The 24282-nt window shown below is 43.0% G+C and overlaps 1 pseudogene; it reads right to left on the bottom strand.

The window, feature by feature from the left end:
* On the bottom strand, positions 1–24044 carry LOC135511402 (E3 ubiquitin-protein ligase FANCL-like; annotated as a pseudogene).
* Between the last annotated feature and the right edge of the window lie 238 nt (positions 24045–24282).

The raw sequence follows: 24282 nt of genomic DNA, 5'->3' as shown, positions 1-24282 counted from the left end.
TCATAAATCTATAACCTCCCAAAACTCGTCCAGAGACTCTAGAAGCAGCAGAAACTGAGTGTGAACGTTGCCCAGAGAACTCTGTGTGAGGTACAGAACACAATGGCTATGACAACCTAAACCAGATTTCAAATGTGGGGGTGGATACTTATCAAAAAAGAAATGAATTGGCCTACTTGTGAAAAAATAAAAATTAATTAATATAATTATGCCCGTACAAATTAGATAGTCATGATTTGCAGAAAGATTTGCATCTATAGAAAGGTCTGGTCTTGGAGAATTACTGTACATGTTGACTAATCATTTTCTCTGTATTAAAATTACCACAATTATAACTTCAAACAACTAGCTATCTCAACCAAGTAAGTTGTATCTAACGGTTGGGGAAATCTTTTTGCCTAAATTTGTAAGATGAAGGTGACATATCAGACTACTACCACAAGATAGTATGACATAGACAAACATGATTTAGAAATTGATTCTACTCTTTATTAAGTTTTTAATAGAGGCAGGCGGCTCAACAAATCTAATTCCCTTGAACAAATTATTTGATTAGACTAGCTCTCTCCCCCATCACCACGACACACTAAAGAGGGAAACCCGACAGAAGTGAGAAGGAGAGAGAAAAAAGAAAGAGAGAAATGAACCAAAATTATGGGTCATTGTGCCAGCACAGTGCACACAATTTAGCATCGCACAGGTGCAGAGACTCCACAATTACTGGCCAATTAATGCCAGTGGCGTGATTATGGTTATGGCTCCATAGAAATACAGTGGACCCAGTAAAAGAGGGCTTGGTAACTGAATTCCTGCTGGATTTGAGTGGCAGGATGTAAGAGTGTCTGTGGAAAGCTTAGATTCGCTCAGTGCTCCTTGAGTGCCTTAATTAAGCCTCTTCATCTAGCACTGAGTAAAGACAGATCTATCCTCACTACATGCTAAACTACTGAGGAAACAGGAGTATATAACTGTACCTACTAAAACACGGCTAATAAAAGAAATCATCGAGCAGGTTTCAAATGGAGTAATTCAGTACGAATGGATACCTAAAGCCTATAATGATGGCTTTGTGTAGACAATGAGGGAACAGTGACGTATGTGCCTGGGTTTTCTTCTCCTGGCTGACGACAGGTATGATTCTAACCCTGTACTCTAATCTTTTATGACTGGTAGGTCTGGCATGTACGTGTGTACACGCACGGACTCACACACACAGACTGCTGGCTGAGGTTGTTCATGCTGTGCCACACCTGCGGTGGTGGGTCTGGTGCCCACCGATGGTCCTACCCACCTGCAGTCTGATACAGACAACAATCTCCACACACTGTTTTGAAAAGACACAAAACAGGTATGTAGTATGTAGGTATACGCATGCATTGTCTGTCTCCTGTTCTCTCTCTAATGTGCACACAAACTACAGAGTCTTTCTGTCCCTCAATTCTTTCGCACAAACACGCAGTGTGGCACATCTTGGCTCTGCAACAGAGCAGGCAATAATTACTCATTTAAATGAACATGTCAGGACAGCAGAAAGACAAGCCCTTCCCCCACAACACACACGCACCAGATACTCTTTTCGCAGCACAGGAGTGATCCATCAGCTGCCCAGCAGGCAGACAGGCTCCATACGGCTGTGCTGTACTGAGCTGGTCTTCTCTGTATGGCTTGCCATGTATCACACACACACATCAATAAAATACACACACCCCACACACAAATGTCGAGGCTCACATACAGCACACAAAACAAGAACAGCTGTCAGTGTCTAAGGCTCAATATTACTGTCTGACTGAGAATGTGTGTGTGTGTTGTACCTGTGGTGTTCAGGTCATTGCCGGTGGAACAGGTAGCTCTGCGAAGCACTCTGGGGCCTCTACATAGTGTTGTAAATTGGAGGGGAACAAACTTCTTCGATATAGGGGGCGCTCTTTTAATTTTTGGATAAAAAAACGTTCCCGTTTTAAACAAGATATTTTGTCACGAAAAGATGCTCGACTATGCATATAATTGACAGCTTTGGAAAGAAAACACTCGGACGTTTCCAAAACTGCCAAGATATTATCTGTGAGTGCCACAGAACTTATGCTACAGGCGAAACCAAGCTGAAATTTCAAACAGGAAATGGCCCAGATTCTGAAGGCGCTGTGTTCCAATGTCTCCTTATATGGTTGTGAATGCGCCAGGAATGAGCCTACACTTTCTGTCGTTTCCCCAAGGTATCTGCAGCACTGTGACGTATTTGTAGGCATATCATTGGAAGATTGACCATAAGAGACTAGATTTACCAGGTGCCCGCTTGGTGTCCTCCGTCGAAATTATTGCGTAATCTCCAGCTGCGTGCATGTTTCCATTTTCTTCAGAGGAGAAACACAACTGCCACGAATGATTTATCATCGAATAGATATGTGAAAAACACCTTGAGGATTGATTCTAAACAACGTTTGCCATGTTTCTGTCGATATTATGGAGTTAATTTGGAAAAAAGTTTGGCGTTGTAATGACTGAATTTTATTTTTTTTTCTTAGCCAAATGTGATGAACAAAACAGAGCGATTTCTCCTACACAAATAATCTTTTTGGAAAAACTGAACATTTGCTATCTATCTCCTCATTGAAAACATCTGAAGTTCTTCAAAGGTAAATGATTTTATTTGAATGCTTTTCTTGTTTTTGTGAAAATGTTGCCTGCTGAATGGTAGGCTAATGCTATGCTAGCTATCAATACCTCTTACACAAATGCTTGTGTAGCGATGGTTGAAAAGCATATTTTGAAAATCTGAGATGACAGTGTTGTTAACAAAAGGCTAAGCTTGTGAGTGAATATATTTCTTTCATTTCATTTGCGATTTTCATGAATAGTTAACGTTGCGTTATGCTAATGAGCTTGAGGCTAAGATTACACTCCCGGATACGGGATTGCTCGACGCTAGAGGCCTCCCTGGGTACCTGTTAGCAATACTGTACAGTACACACTAAATATAGCCAACTGGCATAGTTTTTTTGGGCTAATTTTCCTGTTGCTTTCTCATGGCCATTTTTCAGAAGTTAAACCACGCCCTGTCCTTAACATCTCTTTCTTCATTTTCTCCATATCATCCTTTCCCAGCCTGCCTGCCCCCCACCCCTTGACCCCACCCCCCGACTCCACCCCACCCACATCTCTGCATGCCAACTCCTACCTTCTATCCTCTGACTTGGCTAGGGGAGAGGGGCTGGGGAGGAGGCTGGGCCACAGGGGGAATCTTTACTCAGAGATGGGGGCTGGCTGGTGGGCACGCGGGCATTTGGGCACAGGGTGAAACCAACCACCTCCTCTGGATATCATCAGGGCCAGCTACCACCAAGCTGCGATGATGCCATCTGTCTCAGCACTCTCTAACCCAGCACTGCCACCCTGCTATACCCAGAATATGGCCGCTATCGCCAACCAAGATGTGCTCAAAGTGATCTAGATGTTGTACCTCCTCCATGCCCTTCTTAATCATTTTAAGAGGACCACAGAGATGTATTTCTACTAGATATGCCCACATGGTCTTATCTCACTCCTCTCCTCTGGTTTTGGAGGGTTGTATCATACCACTGAGTGTCTAAAGTGGATATATCTACACTCCCATCTCACAGCGTGTTGGCACCTCTCACACAGACTTCGCCAAAGTATGTTTGCCCTACATATGTCTTTTAACACAAGTACTTTATTTAAATACATGGATATTTGACTGTAATGTGTAAGAGTATGTCTTGTTTTTTATATTGACTGTTAACTTACAATGTGTGTGTTTTCTCAATTCAGGTTTTAGTTAGTTCAACTGTAAGTGTACATGTGTGTGAGAATAGACTATCATAGCATACATTGAGTGTACAAAACAATAGGAACAACTTCCTAATATAGAGTTGCACCCCCCCCCCTTCAGTACAGCCTCAATTTGTTGAGGCATGGACTCTTCACGGTGTCGAAAGCGTTACACAGGGATGCTGGCACATGTTGTATCCAATGCTCTCCACAGTCATGCCCTTGGGGGGGGGTGTAAAATTATTGATACACATGGGACACATGTGAGCGTGAAAAACCTAGCAGCGTTGCAGTTCTTGACACATTCAAATATTCAAATCGGTGTGCCTGGCACCTGTGCGCCTTACAGCTACTAACATACCACGTTCAAAGGCCCCGTTCAAAGGCGGTGCAACTTTGAAATTTGTGTGCATTTTTGTGAATTTGTTAGATACTACTTCACTGTTGGAGCTAGGAACACAGGCATTTCTCTACACCAGCAATAACATCTTCTAAATACTGTATGTGTGTGTGGCCATAATGATCTGATTTGATTTAAATACACTGCTCAAAGAACACTAAAATAACACATCCAAGATCTGAATGAATTAAATATTCTTATTAAATACTTTTTTCTTTGCATAGTTGAATGTGCTGACAACAAAATCAAACAAAAATGATCAATGGAAATCAAATGTATCAACCAATGGAGGTCTGGATTTGGAGTAACACTCTAAATTAAAGTGGAAAACCACACTACAGGCTGATCCAACTTTGATGTAATGTCCTTAAAACAAGTCAAAATGAGACTCAGTAGTGTGTGTGGCCTCCACGTGCCTGTATGACCTCCCTACAACGCCTGGGCATGCTCCTGATGAGGTGGGGGATGGTCTCCTGAGGGATCTCCTGAGGGATCTCCTAAAGCATCCGCCAACTCCTGGACAGTCTGTGGTGCAACGTGGCGTTGGTGGATGGAGTGAAACATGATGTCCCATATGTGCTCAATTGGATTCAGGTCTGGGGAACGGGCGGGCCAGTCCATAGCATCAATGCCTTCCTCTTGCAGGAACTGCTGCCACATGAGGTCTTGCATGGTCTTGCATTAGGAGGAACCCAGGGCCACCCGCACCAGCATATGGTCTCACAAGGGGTCTGAGGATCTCATCTTGGTACCTAATGGCAGTCAGGCTACCTCTGGCGAGCACATGGAGGGCTGTGCGGCCCCCCAAAGAAATTCCACCCCACACCATGACAGCAGAACGTTCTCTATGGCGTGTCCAGACTCTGTCACGTCTGTTACATGTGCTCAGTGTGAACCTGCTTTCATCTCTGAAGAGCACAGGGCGCCAGTGGCGAATTTGCCAATCTTGGTGTTCTCTGGCAAATGCCAAACGTCCTGCACGGTGTTGGGCTGTAAGCACAACCCCCACCTGTCGACGTCAGGCCCTCATACCACCCTCATGGAGTCTGTTTCTGACCGTTTGAGCAGACACATGCACATTTGTGGCCTGCTGGAGGTCATTTTGAAGGGCTCTGGCAGTGCTCCTCCTGCTCCTCCTTGCACAAAGGTGGAGGTAGCGGTCCTGCTGCTGGGTTGTTGCCCTCCTACGACCTCCTCCTCGTCTCCTGATGTACTGGCCTGTCTCCTGGTAGCGCCTCCATGCTCTGTACACTATGCTGACAGACACAGCAAAACTTGCCACAGCTCGCATTGATGTGCCATCCTCGATGAGCTGCACTACCTGAGCCACTTGTGTGGGTTGTAGATGTGTCTCATGCTACCACTAGAGTGAAAGCACTGCTAGCATTCAAAAGTGACCAAAACATCAGCCAGGAAGCATAGGAACTGAGAAGTGGTCTGTGGTCACCACCTGCAATTTCCACCTGTCTATTGCATTTGCACAACAGCATGTGAAATTTATTGTCTTTCAGTGTTGCTTCCTAAGTGGACAGTTTGATTTCACAGAAGTGTGATTGACTTGGAGTTACATTGTGTTCTTTAACCTCTTACACTTATGGTGGCGCTATTTCATTTTTGGAAGAAAAACGTTCCCGTTTTAAACAAGATATTTTGTCACAAAAAGATGCTCGACTATGCATATAATTGCTACTGTTCGAAAGAAAACACTCTGACGTGTCCAGAAATACAAATATCTTCTCTGTGCGTGCCCTTTAACGTGAGCTTCAGGCAAAACCAAGATGACTTGGCATCCAGGAAATGACAAGGATTTTTGAGGCTCTGTCTTTCATGATCTCCTTATATGGCTGTGAACGCAAGAGGAATGAGTCTGCCCTTTCTGTCGTTTCCCCAAGGTGTCTGCAGCATTGTGACGTATTTGTAGGCAGATCGTTGGAAGATTGACCATAAGAGACCACATTTACCACGTGTCCGCCCGGTGTCCTGCGCCGAAATTGGTGCGCAAAAGTCACCTGCCAGTATTTTTCCATGGGGCACAGAGAGAGAAGCAAGCTTCCATGAACTGCATGTCAATGAAGAGATATGTGAAAAAACACCTTGAGGATTGATTCCAAACAACGTTTGCCATGTTTCGGTCGATATTATGTAGTTAATCCGGAAAAAGTTTCACGTTGTAGGTGACTGCATTTTCGGTTCGTTTCGGTAGCCAGGCGCAATGTAGAAAACGGAACGATTTCTCCTACACACAGACGCTTTCAGGAAACACTGCGCATTTGGTATGTGGCTGGGAGTCTCCTCATTGAAAACATCCGAAGCTCTTCAAAGGTAAATGATTTTATTTATTTGGTTATCTGGCTTTTGTGAAAATGTTGCGTGCTACATGCTACACAAAATGCTATGCTAGCTTTGCATACTCTTACACAAATTAGTCAATTTCTATGGTTCAAAAGCATATTTTGAAAATCTGAGATGACAGTGTTGTTAAGAAAAGGCTAAGCTTGAGAGCAAACGCATTATTTTAATTTTATTTGCGATTTTCAGAAATCGTTAACGTTGCGTTATGCTAATGAGCCTGAGGCTTAGTCACAATCCCGGATCCGGGATGGGGAGTTTCAAGAGGTTTTAAGTGTTCCCTTTATTTTTTTTAGCAGTGCATTTTGTCTTGTCCATTCACCTTCTAAATGGCACAAAGACACAATCCATGCCTCAATTGTCTCAAGGCTTAAAAATATATATTTTAACCTGTCTCCTCCCCTTTCTCTACACTGACTGAAGTGGATTTAACAGCTGACATCAATAAGGGATCATAGCTTTCACCTGGGTTCACCTGGTCAGTCTATGCCAGGGAAAGAGCAGGTGTTCCTAGTGTTTTGTACACAGTGTATGTGTGTTCTCTTCAATTTGATGGTGAAGACATGCTGTCGTCTTGTGGAGTTCTAAGCCCTATGTCTCAGTGTGCAGAACTCTGTGTCAATGAACACCAGCGTGGGAACACACAGATATCCGTCACTCAGTTGGTCAGACACATACTGCATACAGAGGTGACGCATTTTCACACACAGGCCGAGTCAGAGGGGTTTAGTTTAGTAGAGGGAATGCACGTTGCTCCCGTCATAGCCTATTAATCACTCCCGAGAGAGGGAGTGGAACATCTACATTAGCGCTGTCCCTGTTCTGCCTCAGATCTCCCCTGATTTAGTGCACCATGTAGAAATCCCCCGTAGGTCTAAGATCTAGGACCAGTTTACCTTTCTCTAATTCTAACCTTAACCATTAGCGCTGGTAACGTCAAACTGACCTTAGACCAGTGTCTAGACTCTGTGGACTACTTTGTCTTACATTTACAGTGCAGTAATGGCACTGTTTCTGACGGATACAAGTATGATGCTTGAATAACTGACATGTACACTGACACGTACTAAACTCAAATATGGCAACATACAGACACACACACCGCGATCCAACACAGCACTTTGCTCTCCTTTAACCTAGTAAAATACGCACATAATTTATTAACTCACTCTTCATGTCCATCTCACTCAATTCATCTCCCATTCCCTCATTCTATTTTTTTAGTGGTAATCTCTAAAAATAAAAATCTGCATATCGATATCACAGCTTCATTGTTGCGTCACAGTCCCAACTCTACTCTGCATTCACATGGGGCCTCCCGCCCCACATTAGCAGGGGCTGGCTGGCAATTGGCGTGATGGACTCTGCGTGACAGTGCGATGCCCCACTGTGAAGACTGATGAGTGCTGAGCATTTGTAAAATATGACACTTAAATAACATCAATCAAAAAATCTAAATGTAAAAACAGGAGCGGAGGTGCTTCAAAAAGCAGGAACAGATGACACGTGTGTCTAAGTGAGCAGTATCTGGATGGAGCTAGCTTTAAACAGTGGTGAAATTGCCATTTGTTACAGTAATGATGAGAACTGAGGTGCTCCAGCTGCAATTCCAAAGTTTTTGACATCTATGTAGCAAGCCATAGACAGTCAATTCTACTCACATGTGAGTTCATTCACATACTATTTCACCAGCAGGTACTTAATGTTTGGTTAAACTATCAAATGTATCGAACATGTCTCTGGTGTACTTATCCTGGAGGGAGGCTTTAGATTAAGTGAAGCCATGAAATACTCCTTATGCCTTAGGAATGTGTGACAACCTATACCGATTACCATTAAAGCCAAATAGATGTATGGCCATTTGGGGTAAAGGCAATGTGTACGGTTTTAGGGAAACATGAAGACAGATTGAAGAACAATGCACAGAGGTGTACACAAACACACATCTCTTATTTCAACAATGGCACACACAAGAAACATTTATTTGCCATGAGAACTGGTGAATATGGAATCAAGTTATGTCTATTTAATGATGCCCAACACTTATTAAAGCTGTGTTTAGGGTATTCAACCGGGAGGTATAGTGCATTGTTGTGTTACAGCCTGAATTTAAAATGGAGTAAATTGAGATGTTTTGTCACTGGCCTACACATAATACCGAATATTGTCAAAGAGGAATTATGTTTTTCGAAATTCTTTTAAAATTTAAAATGAAAAGCCGAAATGTCTTAGTAATTTATTTTGTCTTAGTCAATAAATATTCAACCCCTTTGTTATGACAAGCCTAAATAAGTTTAGGAGTGAAAATGTGCTTAACAAGACACACAATAAGTCGCATGGACGCACTCTGTGTCCAATAATAGTGTATAACATTTTTGAATGACTACCTAATCTATGTACCCCACACATACAATTATCTGAAAGGTCCCTCAGTCGAGCAGCGAATTCCAAACACAGATTTAACAACAAAGACAAGGGAGGTTTTCCAATGCCTCGCAAAGAATGACACCTATTGGTAGATGGGTAAAAAAAAATCTGACACTGAAAATCCATTGAGCATGGTGAAGTTATTACACTATGGATGGTGTATCAATACACCCAGTGATTACAAAGATACAGGTGTCCTTCCTAACCTCAGTTGGTTGAGAGGAAGTAAACTACTCAGAGATGTTATCATGAGGCCAATGGTGACTTTAAAACAGTTAGAGATTTAAATGGCTGTGACAGGTGAAAACTGAGGATGGATCAACAACATTATAGTTACTCCACAATATTAACCGAGTGAAAATAAGGAAGCCTATACAGAATATTCCAAAACATGCATCCTGTTTGCAACAAGGCACATTTACATTTTACATTTAAGTCATTTAGCAGACGCTCTTATCCAGAGCGACTTACAAATTGGTGAATTCACCTTCTGACATCCAGTGGAACAGCCACTTTACAATAGTGCATCTAAATCATTTAAGGGGGGGTGAGAAGGATTACTTATCCTATCCTAGGTATTCCTTGAAGAGGTGGGGTTTCAGGTGTCTCCGGAAGGTGGTGATTGACTCCGCTGTCCTGGCGTCGTGAGGGAGTTTGTTCCACCATTGGGGGCCAGAGCAGCGAACAGTTTTGACTGGGCTGAGCGGGAACTGTACTTCCTCAGTGGTAGGGAGGCGAGCAGGCCAGAGGTGGATGAACGCAGTGCCCTTGTTTGGGTGTAGGGCCTGATCAGAGCCTGGAGGTACTGCGGTGCCGTTCCCCTCACAGCTCCGTAGGCAAGCACCATGGTCTTGTAGCGGATGCGAGCTTCAACTGGAAGCCAGTGGAGAGAGCGGAGGAGCGGGGTGACGTGAGAGAACTTGGGAAGGTTGAACACCAGACGGGCTGCGGCGTTCTGGATGAGTTGTAGGGGTTTAATGGCACAGGCAGGGGGCCCAGCCAACAGCGAGTTGCAGTAATCCAGACGGGAGATGACAAGTGCCTGGATTAGGACTTGCGCCGCTTCCTGTGTGAGGCAGGGTCGTACTCTGCGGATGTTGTAGAGCATGAACCTACAGGAACGGGCCACCGCCATGATGTTGGTTGAGAACGACAGGGTGTTGTCCAGGATCACGCCAAGGTTCTTAGCGCTCTGGGAGGAGGACACAATGGAGTTGTCAACCGTGATGGCGAGATCATGGAACGGGCAGTCCTTCCCCGGGAGGAAGAGCAGCTCCGTCTTGCCGAGGTTCAGCTTGAGGTGGTGATCCGTCATCCACACTGATATGTCTGCCAGACATGCAGAGATGCGATTCGCCATCTGGTCATCAGAAGGGGGAAAGGAGAAGATTAATTGTGTGTCGTCTGCATAGCAATGATAGGAGAGACCATGTGAGGTTATGACAGAGCCAAGTGACTTGGTGTATAGCGAGAATAGGAGAGGGCCTAGAACAGAGCCCTGGGGGACACCAGTGGTGAGAGCGCGTGGCGAGGAGACAGATTCTCGCCAAACTAATACTGCAATTGTGGAAAAGCAATTAACTTTTGTCCTGAAAACAAAGTGCTATGTTTGGGGCAAATCCAATACAACATATTACTGAGTACCACTCTCCATATTTGCAAGCAAAGTGGTAACTGCATTATATTATGGGTATGCTTGTATTTGCTAAGGACTGAGGACTTTTTCAGGATAAAAAAAATAAACTGAATGGAGCTAAGCACAGGCAAAATCCTAGAGGAAAACCTGGTTCAGTCTGCTTTCCACCAGACACTGGCAGATGAATTCACCTTTCTGCAGGACAATAACCTAAAACACAAGGCCAAATCTACACTGGAGTTGCTTACCAAGAAGGCAGAGAATGTTCCTGGGGGCCGAGTTACAGTTTATTTTTTTTGAAAATATATGGCAAGACCTAGAAATGGTTGTCTAGCAATGATCAGCAACCAATTTCACAGAGCTTGAAGAATTTTCAAAAGAATAATGGGTAAATGTTGCACAATCCAGTATTCATACCCCTTGACTTTTTCCACATTTTGTTGTGTTACAGCCTGAATTCATGGATTCAATATATTTGTTTTCTTACCCATATACACACAATACCCCATAATGACAAAGTGAAAATATGTTAAAAAGAAATTTAGATTTTTTGTGGGGGGAAATGAAATGCAGAAATATCTGATTTACATAAGTATTCACACCCCTGATTCAATACTTTGTAGAAGCATCTTTGTCAGCAATTACAGCTTTGAGTTGTCTGTATCAGCTTTTAACATCTGGATATGGGGATTTTCTCCCAGTATTCCTTGCAGATTTTATCAAGCACTAGATGGTGACTTCAAAAACTTCAAGTTTTTCTACAGATTTTCAATGGGATTCAAGTCTGGGCTTTGGCTGGGCCACTCAAGGACTGTCATATTCTTGCTCTGAAATCATTCCAGAGTTGCTTCGGCTGTATGCTTCGGGTTATTGTCGTGTTGGAGAGTAAATCCCCCAGTCTATGGTCTTTGCACTCTGAAGCAGGTTCTCATCAAAGATTTGACAGTATTTGGCTCCCTCTCTCCTTACCATCTCCCAGTCCCTGCTGCTGAAAATCATCCTTATAGCATGATCCTTCCACCACCATGCTTCAAGGTAGGGATGGTGTTAGACAGGTGATGAGCGGTGCTTGTTTTTTCTCAGACATAGTGCTTTGCATTCAGGCCAAAGACTTACATTTTTGTCTCATCAGACCACAAAATCTATTTCTCCAGGCGTGCTGTCATGTACCTTTTCTCAGGAGTGGCTTTCGTCTCACCAAGACCAGATTGGTGAGTCGCTGTAGAGACTGTTGTCCTTCTGGCAGATTCTCTCATCTCAGCCGAGGAACTTTGTAGTTCTGTCAGAGTGGTCACTGGTTTCTTGGTCACCTCCTTGACCAAGGTCCTTCTTGCCCAGTTGCTCAGTTTGGTTGGACAGCCAGCTCTAGGCAGAGTCTGGGTAATTCCATATTTTTTTTGCATTTCCCACAACACTCTTGGAAACTTTCAACACTAGAAATTGTTTAATACCCTTTTCCAGATATATGCCTCATCACAATTTTGGAGATCTACAATTCCTTGGACTTGGTATAGTTTCTGCTCTGACATGCAATGTCAACTGTGGGACCTTATAGACAGGTGTGTTTCGTTCTAAATCATGTCCAAACAATTTAATTGGCCACAGGTGGACTCCAATCAAGTTGTAGTGACATCTCAAGGATGACCAACGGAAATCGAATGTCCCTGTGCTCAGTTTGGAGTGTCATAGCAAAAGGGTGTGAATACTTACAGAAATATCTCATTTACATTCAGTATTTCATTTTCAATAAATTTGCTAACACTTCTAAAAACATGTTTTCACTTTGTCATTATGTGGAGTGTGTTCAGATGGCTGAAATCCATTTTGAATTCAGGCTGTAACACATGTAAAGTGGTATGAATACTTTATGAAGGCACTGTACCTACAGTAGAAAAGAGGACATATTTTTTTATTTAACTTGGGAAGTCAGTTAAGAACAAATTCTTATTTACAATGAAGACCTATCCCAGACGACACTGGGCAATAAGCACACCACCCTATGGGACTCCCGGCTGATTGTGAGGCAGCCTGGATTCGAACCAGGGACTGCAGTGACGCCTCTTGCACTGAGATGCACTGCATTAGACTGCTGTGCCACTCAGGAGCCCATATATTTTCCCTGGGTTGCCAGTTTGAATATCCCTGGTTTAGGGCATAGAGGGGGCTAGAGTAGAGATAGTTGACTCCATATTTCCATTCATTAACTCATGACACACCTTCTCAAGGCAAAAAAAACTCAAGCCCATTCAAATGACCAGGCACATAGAAAGCCTCTCTTACCTGCACCAATCAGCGGACAGATAGTGAAAACTCTGTGCTATTAATGCTGCTGCCAATTAAGACACTAAACAAATCTCGTGTGCTTTGAGATACGCCCACTGCTTCTAACGCCCGCTGCTTCTAACGGTAATACAACATTGACATGACGTTACTCGTTACACATAACTTCACCCCCTTCCTTCCCACGATTAACCCTAAGAGAAAGGTCTTCAATCTAACCAATTTGCAATAGTTCCTATTATGCAATTGTTTTTAGTCGCCAATAGATGGCAGTACACCACCACAACCTCATAAAAAAACGTACTATTCATCACTACCTTAACTGTTCTACTCAATAATGCGTGTTTCACTACTTATTTACTACGTACATAAGTGGCAAGTCAGGACTGATGATTTTGACTGATTTCCTTATATGAACTGTAACTAGGTAAAATCTTTGAAATTGTTGCATATTTTGTCTTTACCATACATAATATTATATTGCTTTTATATTTAAATTGTCTTTATACTGTATTTCACAAAATTGTTGGTCCACAAAGGTCTTTCTTATAAAAACACGTAGTGCTGAAGCCAATCTCTCCTCCACTTTGAACCATAAGACATTGATATTGCATGATTAATTACATTATTAATTATTAATTGCATTATTAATGTTAGTTCTCCATGCCCATTTAAGGTCCAGCCATGCTACCCTGTTCTGAACCAATTATAATTATCCTAAGTCCCTCTTTGCTGCATCTGACCACACAACTGAACAATAGTCCAGGTGTGACAAAGCTAGGGCCTGTAGAACCTGCCTTATTGCCAGTGTTGTTAAGAAGGCAGAGCAACGCTTTATTATAGACAGACTTCTCCCTATCTTAGCTACTGTTGTATCAACATGTTTTGACCATGACAGTTTACAAACCAGGGTTACTCCAAGCCGTTTAGTCACCTCAACTTGCTCAATTTCCAAATTATTTATTGCAATATTTAGTTGAGGTTTAAGGTTTAGTGAATAATTTGTCCCAAATTCAATCTTTTAGTTTTTGAAAAATGTAGAACTAACTTATTCCTTGCCACTCATTCTGAAACTAACTGCAGCTCTTTGTTAAGTGTTGCAGTCATTTCAGTCGATGTAGTAGCTGACATGTATAGTGTTGAGTCATCGGCATACATTGACACATTAGCTTTACTCAAAGCCAGTGGCATGTTGTTAGTAAAAATTGAAAAACATAAGGGGCATAGACAGCTGCCCTGTGGAATTCCTGATTATACCTGGATTATGTTGGAGAGGATTCCATTAAAAAACAACCTCTGTGTTCTGTTAAACTCTTTATCCACAATATAGCATGGAGTGTGAAGCCAGAACACATACATTTTTCCAGCAGCAGACGATGATCGATAATGTCAAAAGCCCCTCTGAAGTCTAACGAAACAGCCCCCACAATCTTTTTTATCAATTTGTGTAAGCACTGTGCGTTTTGAATGTCATTCCCTATAAGTGTGCTGAAAAGTCAGATGTCAATTTGTTTACGTTAAAATAGTATTGTATCTGGTCCCAAATGTTTTTTTCCAAACGTTTAGTAAGGGATGGTAATAGGTTGATTGGTCGACTGTTTGAGCCAGTAAATGGTGCTTTACTATTTTTCGGTAGCGGAACAACTTTTGCTTTCCTCCAGACCTGAAGGCACACACCTTCTAGTAGGCTTAGATTGAAGATATGGCAAATAAGAGTGGCAACATCGTCCGCTATTATCCTCAGTAATTTTCCATCCAAGTTGTCAAACCCCAGTGGCTTGTCATTGTTGATAGACAACAAGAATTTTTCACCTTTTCTACACTCACTTTATGGAATTTAAAATTGCATAATTTTGTCAGTTAAACTTGGATGTGTAGAGTCTGTGTTTGCTGTTGGCATGTCTTGCCTAAGTTTGATAATCTTGCAATGAAAATATAATTAAAGTAGTTGGTAATATCAGTGGGTTTTGAGATGAATGATTCATCTGAATCAATGAATGATGGAGCTGAGACAGCTATTTTTTCCCAAAATCTCATTTAAGGTGCTCCAATGCTTTTTACCATCATTCTGTATACAATTTATCTTTATTTCATAGTATAGTTTCTTCTTCTTTTTATTCAGTTTAGTCAGATGATTTCTCAATTTGCAGTACGTTTGCCAATCGGTTGTGCCATACCTTTTGTCTCATCCCTCTCAACCATACAATTGTTTAATTTCTCATCAATCCAAGGGGATTTAACCATATTTACAGTCATGTTCTTAACTTGTTGATACTCCCCATCCCGGATCCGGGATCGTGAATAAAGCCTCAGGCTCATTAGCATAACGCAACGTTAACGATTTCTGAAAATCGCAAATAAAATGAAAATAATGCGCCTGCTCTCAAGCTTAGCCTTTTCTTAACAACACTGTCATCTCAGATTTTCAAAATATGCTTTTGAACCATAGCAAATCACTAATTTGTGTAAGAGTATTGCAAGCTAGCTTAGCATTTTGAGTAGCATTTAGCACGCAACATTTTCACAAAAACCAGATAACCAAATAAATAAAATCATTTACCTTTGAAGAGCTTCGGATGTTTTCAATGAGGAGACTCTCAGTTACATAGCAAATGTTCAGTTTTTCCTGAAAGAATCTTTGTGTAGGAGAAATCGCTCCGTTTTGTACATCACATTTGGCTACCGAAACAGTCACCAAAACGTCAAACTTTTTCCAAATTAACTCCATAATATCGACCGAAACATGGCAAACGTTGTTTAGAATCAATCCTCAAGGTGTTTTTTCACATATCTCTTCATTGATATGCAGTTCGTGGAAGCCTGCTTTCCCCTCAGAATCGCATGGAAAAATACCAGCAGCTGAAAAAGACGCACCAATTTCGACGGAGGATACCAGGCGGACACCTGGAAAATGTAGTCTCTTACGGTCAATCTTCCAATGATATGCCTACAAATACGTCACAATGCTGCAGACACCTTGGGGAAACGACAGAAAGGGCAGGCTCATTCCTCTCGCATTCACAGCCATATTAGGAGACAATGGAAAACGGAGCCTCAAAAATCCTGCTGGTTTCCTGGTTGCCGTTTCATCTTGGTTTTGCCTGTAGCTCCCGTTCTAGGGCACCCACAGACAATATCTTTGCAGTTCTGGAAAATTCAGAGTGTTTTCTTTCCAAAGCTATCAATTATATGCATAGTCGAGCATCTTTGTGTGACAAAATATCTTGTTTAAAGCGGGAACATTTTTCATCCAAAAATGAAATAGCGCCCCCAGAGTTTCAATAGGTTAATGGGTGCATGCTTATTAGTAGCTGGAATAAGCAATTTCATAAATCATAAACAAAAGGATCTCTACAAACATATTGTATGACCTCTTATACATTAGATTAGGCCCAGCCTTTGGTTTTCATAGATATGGCTACTATATTGTGATCACCACATCCAATGGATATGGATACTTCTTTAATGCAAAATTCCGAAGCAGTAGTAAAGATGTGATTAATACCTATTCTGTTTGTAATTACCCTGGTAGGTTGACTGATAACCTGAACCAGGTTGCAGTCACTGGTTACTGTTTGAAGCTTTTTCTTGAGTGGTCAGCTTGATGAAAGCCAGTCAATATTTAGGTCACCCCAAAAATATATATACAGTGTGGAGATCAAGTATTTGATACACTGCCGATTTTGCAGGTTTTCCTACTTACAAAGCACGTAGAGGTTTGATACATCAGAAAATATTGTGGATTTGATACATCAGAAAAGCATAACTTAATATGTGGTAGAGTAACCTTTGTTTGCAATTACAGAGATCATATGTTTCCTGAAGTTCTTGACCAGGTTTGCACACACTGCAGCAGGGATTTTGGCCCACTCCTCCATTGAGACCTTCTCCAGATCCTTCAGGTTTCGGGGCTATACATTTACATTTTACATTTAAGTCATTTAGCAGACGCTCTTATCCAGAGCGACTTACAAATTGGTGAATTCACCTTCTGACATCCAGTGGAAAAGCCACTTTACAATAGTGCATCTAAATCATTTAAGGGGGGGGGTGAGAAGGATTACTTATCCTATCCTAGGTATTCCTTGAAGAGGTGGGGTTTCAGGTGTCTCCGGAAGGTGGTGATTGACTCCGCTGTCCTGGCGTCGTGAGGGAGTTTGTTCCACCATTGGGGGCCAGAGCAGCAAACAGTTTTGACTGGGCTGAGCGGGAACTGTACTTCCTCAGTGGTAGGGAGGCGAGCAGGCCAGAGGTGGATGAACGCAGTGCCCTTGTTTTGGTGTAGGGCCTGATCAGAGCCTGGAGGTACTGCGGTGCCGTTCCCCTCACAGCTCCGTAGGCAAGCACCATGGTCTTGTAGCGGATGCGAGCTTCAACTGGAAGCCAGTGGAGAGAGCGGAGGAGCGGGGTGACGTGAGAGAACTTGGGAAGGTTGAACACCAGACGGGCTGCGGCGTTCTGGATGAGTTGTAGGGGTTTAATGGCACAGGCAGGGAGCCCAGCCAACAGCGAGTTGCAGTAATCCAGATGGGAGATGACAAGTGCCTGGATTAGGACCTGCGCCGCTTCCTGTGTGAGGCAGGGTCGTACTCTGCGGATGTTGTAGAGCATGAACCTACAGGAACGGGCCACCGCCATGATGTTGGTTGAGAACGACAGGGTGTTGTCCAGGATCACGCCAAGGTTCTTAGCGCTCTGGGAGGAGGACACAATGGAGTTGTCAACCGTGATGGCGAGATCATGGAACGGGCAGTCCTTCCCCGGGAGGAAGAGCAGCTCCGTCTTGCCGAGGTTCAGCTTGAGGTGGTGATCCGTCATCCACACTGATATGTCTGCCAGACATGCAGAGATGCGATTCGCCACCTGGTCATCAGAAGGGGGAAAGGAGAAGATTAATTGTGTGTCGTCTGCATAGCAATGATAGGAGAGACCATGTGAGGTTATGACAGAGCCAAGTGACTTGGTGTATAGCGAGAATAGGAGAGGGCCTAGAACAGAGCCCTGGGGGACACCAGTGGTGAGAGCGCGTGGCGAGGAGACAGATTCTCGCCACGCCACCTGGTAGGAGCGACCTGTCAGGTAGGACGCAATCCAAGCGTGGGCCGCACCGGAGATGCCCAACTCGGAGAGGGTGGAGAGGAGGATCTGATGGTTCACAGTATCGAAGGCAGCCGATAGGTCTAGAAGGATGAGAGCAGAGGAGAGAGAGTTAGCTTTAGCAGTGCGGAGCGCCTCCGTGATACAGAGAAGAGCAGTCTCAGTTGAATGACTAGACTTGAAACCTGACTGATTTGGATCAAGAAGGTCATTCTGAGAGAGATAGCGGGAGAGCTGGCCAAGGACGGCACGTTCAAGAGTTTTGGAGAGAAAAGAAAGAAGGGATACTGGTCTGTAGTTGTTGACATCGGAGGGATCGAGTGTAGGTTTCTTCAGAAGGGGTGCAACTCTCGCTCTCTTGAAGACGGAAGGGACGTAGCCAGCGGTCAGGGATGAGTTGATGAGCGAGGTGAGGTAAGGGAGAAGGTCTCCGGAAGTGGTCTGGAGAAGAGAGGAGGGGATAGGGTCAAGCGGGCAGGTTGTTGGGCGGCCGGCCGTCACAAGAAGCGAGATTTCATCTGGAGAGAGAGGGGAGAAAGAGGTCAGAGCACAGGGTAGGGCAGTGTGAGCAGAACCAGCGGTGTCGTTTGACTTAGCAAACGAGGATCGGATGTCGTCGACCTTCTTTTCAAAATGGTTGACGAAGTCATCTGCAGAGAGGGAGGAGGGGGGGGGGGAGGAGGATTCAGGAGGGAGGAGAAGGTGGCAAAGAGCTTCCTAGGGTTAGAGGCAGATGCTATCGCTGGGCAATACGGACTTTCAGCTCCCTCCAAAGATTTTCTATTGGGTTCAGGTCTGGAGACTGGCTAGGCGACTCCAGGACCTTGAGATGCTTCTTACGGAGCCACTCCTTAGTTGCCCTGGCTGTGTGTTTCGGGTCGTTGTCATGCTGGAAGACCCAGCCACGACCCATCTTCAGTGCTCTTACTGAGGGAAGGAAGATGTTGGCCAAGATCTCGCATTACATGGCCCCATCCATCCTCCCCACAATACGGTGCAGTCATCCCCAAAGAATGATGTTTCTACGTCCATGCTTCACGGTTGGGATGGTATTCTTGTGGTTGTACTCATCCTTCTTCTTCCTCCAAACACAGCGAGTGGAGTTTTGACCAAAAAGCTCTATTTGTGTCTCATCAGACCACATTACCTTCTCCCACTCCTCCTCTGGATCATCCAGATGGTCAATGGCAAACTTCAGACGGGCCTGGACATGCGCTGGCTTGAGTAGAGGGACCTTGCATGAGCTGCAGGATTTTAATCCATGACGGCGTAGTGTGTTACTAATCGTTTTCTTTGAGACTGTGGTCCCAGCTCTCTTCAAGTCATTGACCAGGTCCTGCTGTGTAGTTCCGGGCTGATCCCTCACCTTCCTCATGATCATGATCGAGGTGAGATATTGCATGGAGCCCCAGACCGAGGGTGATTGACCGTCATCTTGAACTTCTTCCATTTTATAATAATTGCACCAACAGTTGATGCCTTCTCACCAAGCTGCTTGCCTATTGTCCTGTAGCCCATCTCAGCCTTGTGCATGTCTACAATTTTATCCCTGATGTCCTTACACAGCTTTTGTGGTCTTGGCCATTGTGGAGAGGTTGGAGTCTGTTTGATTGAGTGTGTGGACAGGTGTCTTTTGTACAGGTAACGAGTTCAAACAGGTGCAGTTAATACAGGTAATGAGTGGAGAACAGAAGGGCTTCTTAAAGAAAAACGAATAGGTCTGTGAGAGCCGGAATTCTTACTGGTTGGTAGGTGATCAAATACTTATGTCATGCAATAAAATGAAAATTAATTACTTAAAAATCATACAATGTGATTTTTTGGATTTTTGTTTTAGATTCCGTCTCTCACAGTTGAAGTGTACCTATGATAAAAAATAACAGACCTCTACATGCTTTGTAAGTAGGAAAATCGGCAAAATCGGCAGTGTTTCAAATACTTGTTCTCCCCACTGTATCTGGAGATCACATACATTATCAAGTATTTCACACATGTTAGCCAGATACTGACTGTTAGCACTTGGTGGTCTATAGCAGCTTCCCAAAAGAATGGGCTTTAGGTGGGGCAGAGGAACCGGTAGCCATATTACTTCAACAGTATTTAACGTGAGATCCTCTTTAAGCTTTACAGGAATATGGTTCTGAATATAGACTGTAACATTTCCCCCATTGACATTTCAGCATTTTATGTAGATCTTATAACCATGTATTGCTACAACTGTATCATCAACTGTATTATCTAAGTGAATTTCAGAGATAGTCAGAATATGAATGTCATTTCTTAGGCTACATATGTTAATGTGGGCTATTTTTATCACTTTTCTGGGATGCTTGATTATTTTTTTATTGCTTTACTGGGAAGCTTATTAGAAGTAGACATGCTCATGCTATTTATATTTGAGCTGATAGGGTAGGGTGAGCTACACACAGAGAACACCGCCTCAGTGCTAACAGTATAACTCTGGTTCATAGGCACACGATTACTGCATACAATGGCTGTAGGATCAACAGAGGCATTCAGGGCAGTTAGGGGGAAATACATTAAGTTACTTAAATTGTGTCTGCCAACGTCCCTGGGATAATGTACATTTGCTCAGCATTATGACAACTCAGTGACACAATGGTAGGGATTAACTGAGCTGGTCTTGGGTCATTGATAAGTCAATGTCTCAAAGCAGCCTTGAAATGCGTGAACAGGAGTCCAGGAGCCAAGATGATTTGGATGGACTCCGTTATTCCTGTAGAGCATATTCGGTTTCCAGAAGGTGTCCAAGTTATCTATACAAGTGATTCCAACAGAGCCAAAGTAATATTTTAGCCAGGTGTGTAATGCCAGTGGCCTTCTGTTCCCTCCACATCTTCAGCCCAATGATGGCACCGGACCTTAAATAATTGGCCAATTTTTTGAATTTTTCAGTGCTAGAATCAGTTCTTTAAATCCATTTTCAGAAGTTCCGAGCTAGCCCCCCTGATGTCGTTTGATCTCAGTTTCCAGTAGCTGTGTCAGTTTCCAGTGTCAGTTTCCAGTAGCTGACATATAACGGTTGGAAGCAGGTTTGTAGTGTCTTGTACTCGTGCTCCAGGATAGCACAGGGTTTTTACCATGGGACCCAAGATGTTTCTTATAGTAGATCTGCAGATGATGGCAGCTGGTGCAATGGCTGAGGATGTCCGGCCGTGGATGATGATGTAACGACGTTCTTCGTTTGACTCAAGAAAGTCGGACCGAAATGCAGCGTGTTGGTTACTCATGTTTATTAGTGAAACAAACAACGGAACTATACATGAAATAACTGATAAATACAAAACAACAAAACGGAACGTGAAACCTATTACAGCCTATCTGGTGAACACTACTCAGAGACAGGAACAATCACCCACGAAATACAAAGCGAAACCCAGGCTACCTAAATACGGTTCCCAATCAGAGACAACGAGAATTGCCTGACTCTGATTGAGAACCGCCTCAGGCAGCCAAACCTATGTAACACACACCCCTAATCAGCTACAATCCCAATAACTAAAAAACCCCACTAAGAATACAACAAACAATAAACCCATGTCACACCCTGGCCTGACCAACTAATAAACTAAAACACAAAATACTAAGACCAAGGCGTGACAGATGAATGGGACGGAGTCACAGACAGCCTCACGGTCTGATGAGGGTGGGAGCTTGTTGGCGGAGTTTCCCGTTGGGCAGAGTGGTGAATGAATGCGCGACTAACATGGCAATTCTGGGGGAGCAGGCGAACATAACGATTATACATTAATCATTCATGATTCCACTCGTTCAGAGGTAGGCACAATAAGAACTCAGATCAAGAAGCCTTCTGAGCTTTGATCAACACTGGGTACGCAATAATAAGTAGGTAAATCATAATTATCAAAATAAAAAGGTGAGAAAATACTATTTCACAAATAAAAAGCTGAGTAAATGGCATTTGAGTGTGTTTACCCTCCACTACATCCCCTTCATAACCATCAAGGTTTGAATCTACATTTGCCTGGTATTTTAGCTATCGATGTGATGTTTGGCGGCGCCTAATTAGTCAGTTCTGTATCTGCCTGGCTGAGTGGCATTGTGGGTGGAATGAGCGAGCTCACCTGGCAACCAGAGCACGAAACACGTGAGGAAATAAAACCTTGGTAGTCTGCATGGAAATGGGATAAGTATGGAAATTAATTTGTAAGACATACATTTTTCATTTTAACATATTTAATCATTTTTTGTTCTCCTCTTTTCAAGGACCAACTTCAGAAAATGTCTGATTTTCAAGGTATTCCAGTACTTAAATTTCAGAGTGCCACATTCAAGTACTTTAAACACCTCAATCACCTTATGCAAACCCTGAGTCAGTTATTAATACAGTACAATATTGTCCAAAGCCTTTCTTTATTCTAATGGTAGATTAGCTGTAAGGTAATAATTTGTCACTGGCTGGTCTAATAGACCTCACTAGGAAATACTTCAGGTCATAGTTGTAGACTCTGTGACTAGCGGCCAGAGTTGTTCCTGGTCAGAGTTGTTCCTTTTCACACAGTAAAGAAAACTTCTGTCCCTATTCCTACTTGCGCCAGTACATACCTTTCCCAACCCTAGGTCCTCCATCTCAGTGATGAGCTGAGAGTAGTACTGTGGAGGGGGTATGGAGCGACACTCCAGCCTGCTCTTCAGGGCCACTTCCTGGAACATAAAACACTTCCTGTTTACATTCAATCACCAGAATTTCAGCACTGTATGTATTATTATGACATTTAGGAATATGTCAATATCAATCTGAGGCAACAACAGATGCTCTTACCAGGACAGTCTTCAGCTCCGAAACAAAGCTGACTAGATCAGGCGAGTGATGTCATCTCTGTGAAAAGACAAAAACAATGAGAAAAGAGACATCCCTAAATAGCTAGAAAATTAAGTGATACGGTAGTGTCTTCTTTCAAACTAACTTGAAGGAGCCGTTTAAATCAAGGCCAAGGTTTTGATTAATGGAGCCTGTCACTAGGTTTAATAATTAATAATAGCTTAAAGCCTGTGAACATAATGAACTTTACAGCCCAGGGTGAAATATCAATCTAATCCCAACAACCAAGAGGAGACCACATAACAAATAGGGACATTTCTAAGGCAATGTTAATTAAGCAGTGGAAACTACTTTTTTAAACAAGCAAGTCAAACACAGCAATGTACAGTCCACTAACTACTAAACAGTTCAGTCCACCTACTGGCGAAAAAATCTTCATCTGAAAGAATTTGTTCTCTCAATTGGTTCGAGTTAAAGTGTTAGTGTAGATTGCCCTGTTTGTCTTACCTATTTTACCATGTGCACATATCCACACAATACCTGTTTCAGCTGCCAGCAGCATTGAAGCCTGCAATGCAGAATGATATGTAATAAATCATTGATTCCATTTGATCCAGGGGACGAGAGTACAATATAATTCATTCAGGGTACCAACGAAGACAAGCAACATGTATCATTAAGTTTGACACCACCATTCCTCTGCGCCAGTCTGTCAGAGATACAGAGAGACAGACAAACAAAGACAGACAGGAGAGACTGACAGACCATTCCTTGTTGTGTCTGTCTCTCTCTGACACACGAAACAGAATAAAGGGGACTTGTACTCAGGTTAAGTTGATGATCTGGTGGGAGTAGTATTCTCGTTCTGAAGTCTCTCACCTAATAAAAAATAGCAACAAAAGTAGATAAAATAGGCCATCAGATCATCTTTAAAACATACACCTTACCATGGGATCTGTTAACAAAATTGTTTGTTCTTCTGGCAACGTAGCATGTGATTAACTTAACCACAAATTCGCTGATGCTGTCTACATAAACAGCTGACTGTCCAAGAATCAATGCAAGGGCACATGGCTACTACACAACCAACACTACAAAATTATATCAAAGATACAAGATCTCTTGGCTTGATTGTAGAGAAGTAGCAAGCTCAGAAACCATAACATGTTTGTCCCACCTGAACAATGACAGATCCATCAGACAGTTTTCTCCTTGTTGAGTGGTAACAACAGCGGTCTCTCTTTCACAATCAACCTCTCCATCCTTGACAGTTTAAAGTCAGCTGTATGGTGGTCTAATGTTAGCAACATAGTTAGCAACATAGTTAGCATGTAAAAAAAAATTCAAGTGTGCAGCTGCATATTCACCTTCCTACCACGTGAACGTGTCTACACTTCAAAAACATTAACTAAGAAAGCAAACATTACGTTTGAGGCAAAGGTATTTCGGAAAACACATGCTTTGCTTTTGTGTCACAAGCCGAAAACCATCTTCATTTTG

Source organism: Oncorhynchus masou, chromosome 24 (assembly GCF_036934945.1).
Source record: "Oncorhynchus masou masou isolate Uvic2021 chromosome 24, UVic_Omas_1.1, whole genome shotgun sequence".
Lineage (NCBI taxonomy): Eukaryota > Metazoa > Chordata > Actinopteri > Salmoniformes > Salmonidae > Oncorhynchus > Oncorhynchus masou.
Note: the sequence above shows the minus strand (reverse complement) of the source record. Positions and strands in the feature narration are given on the sequence as shown.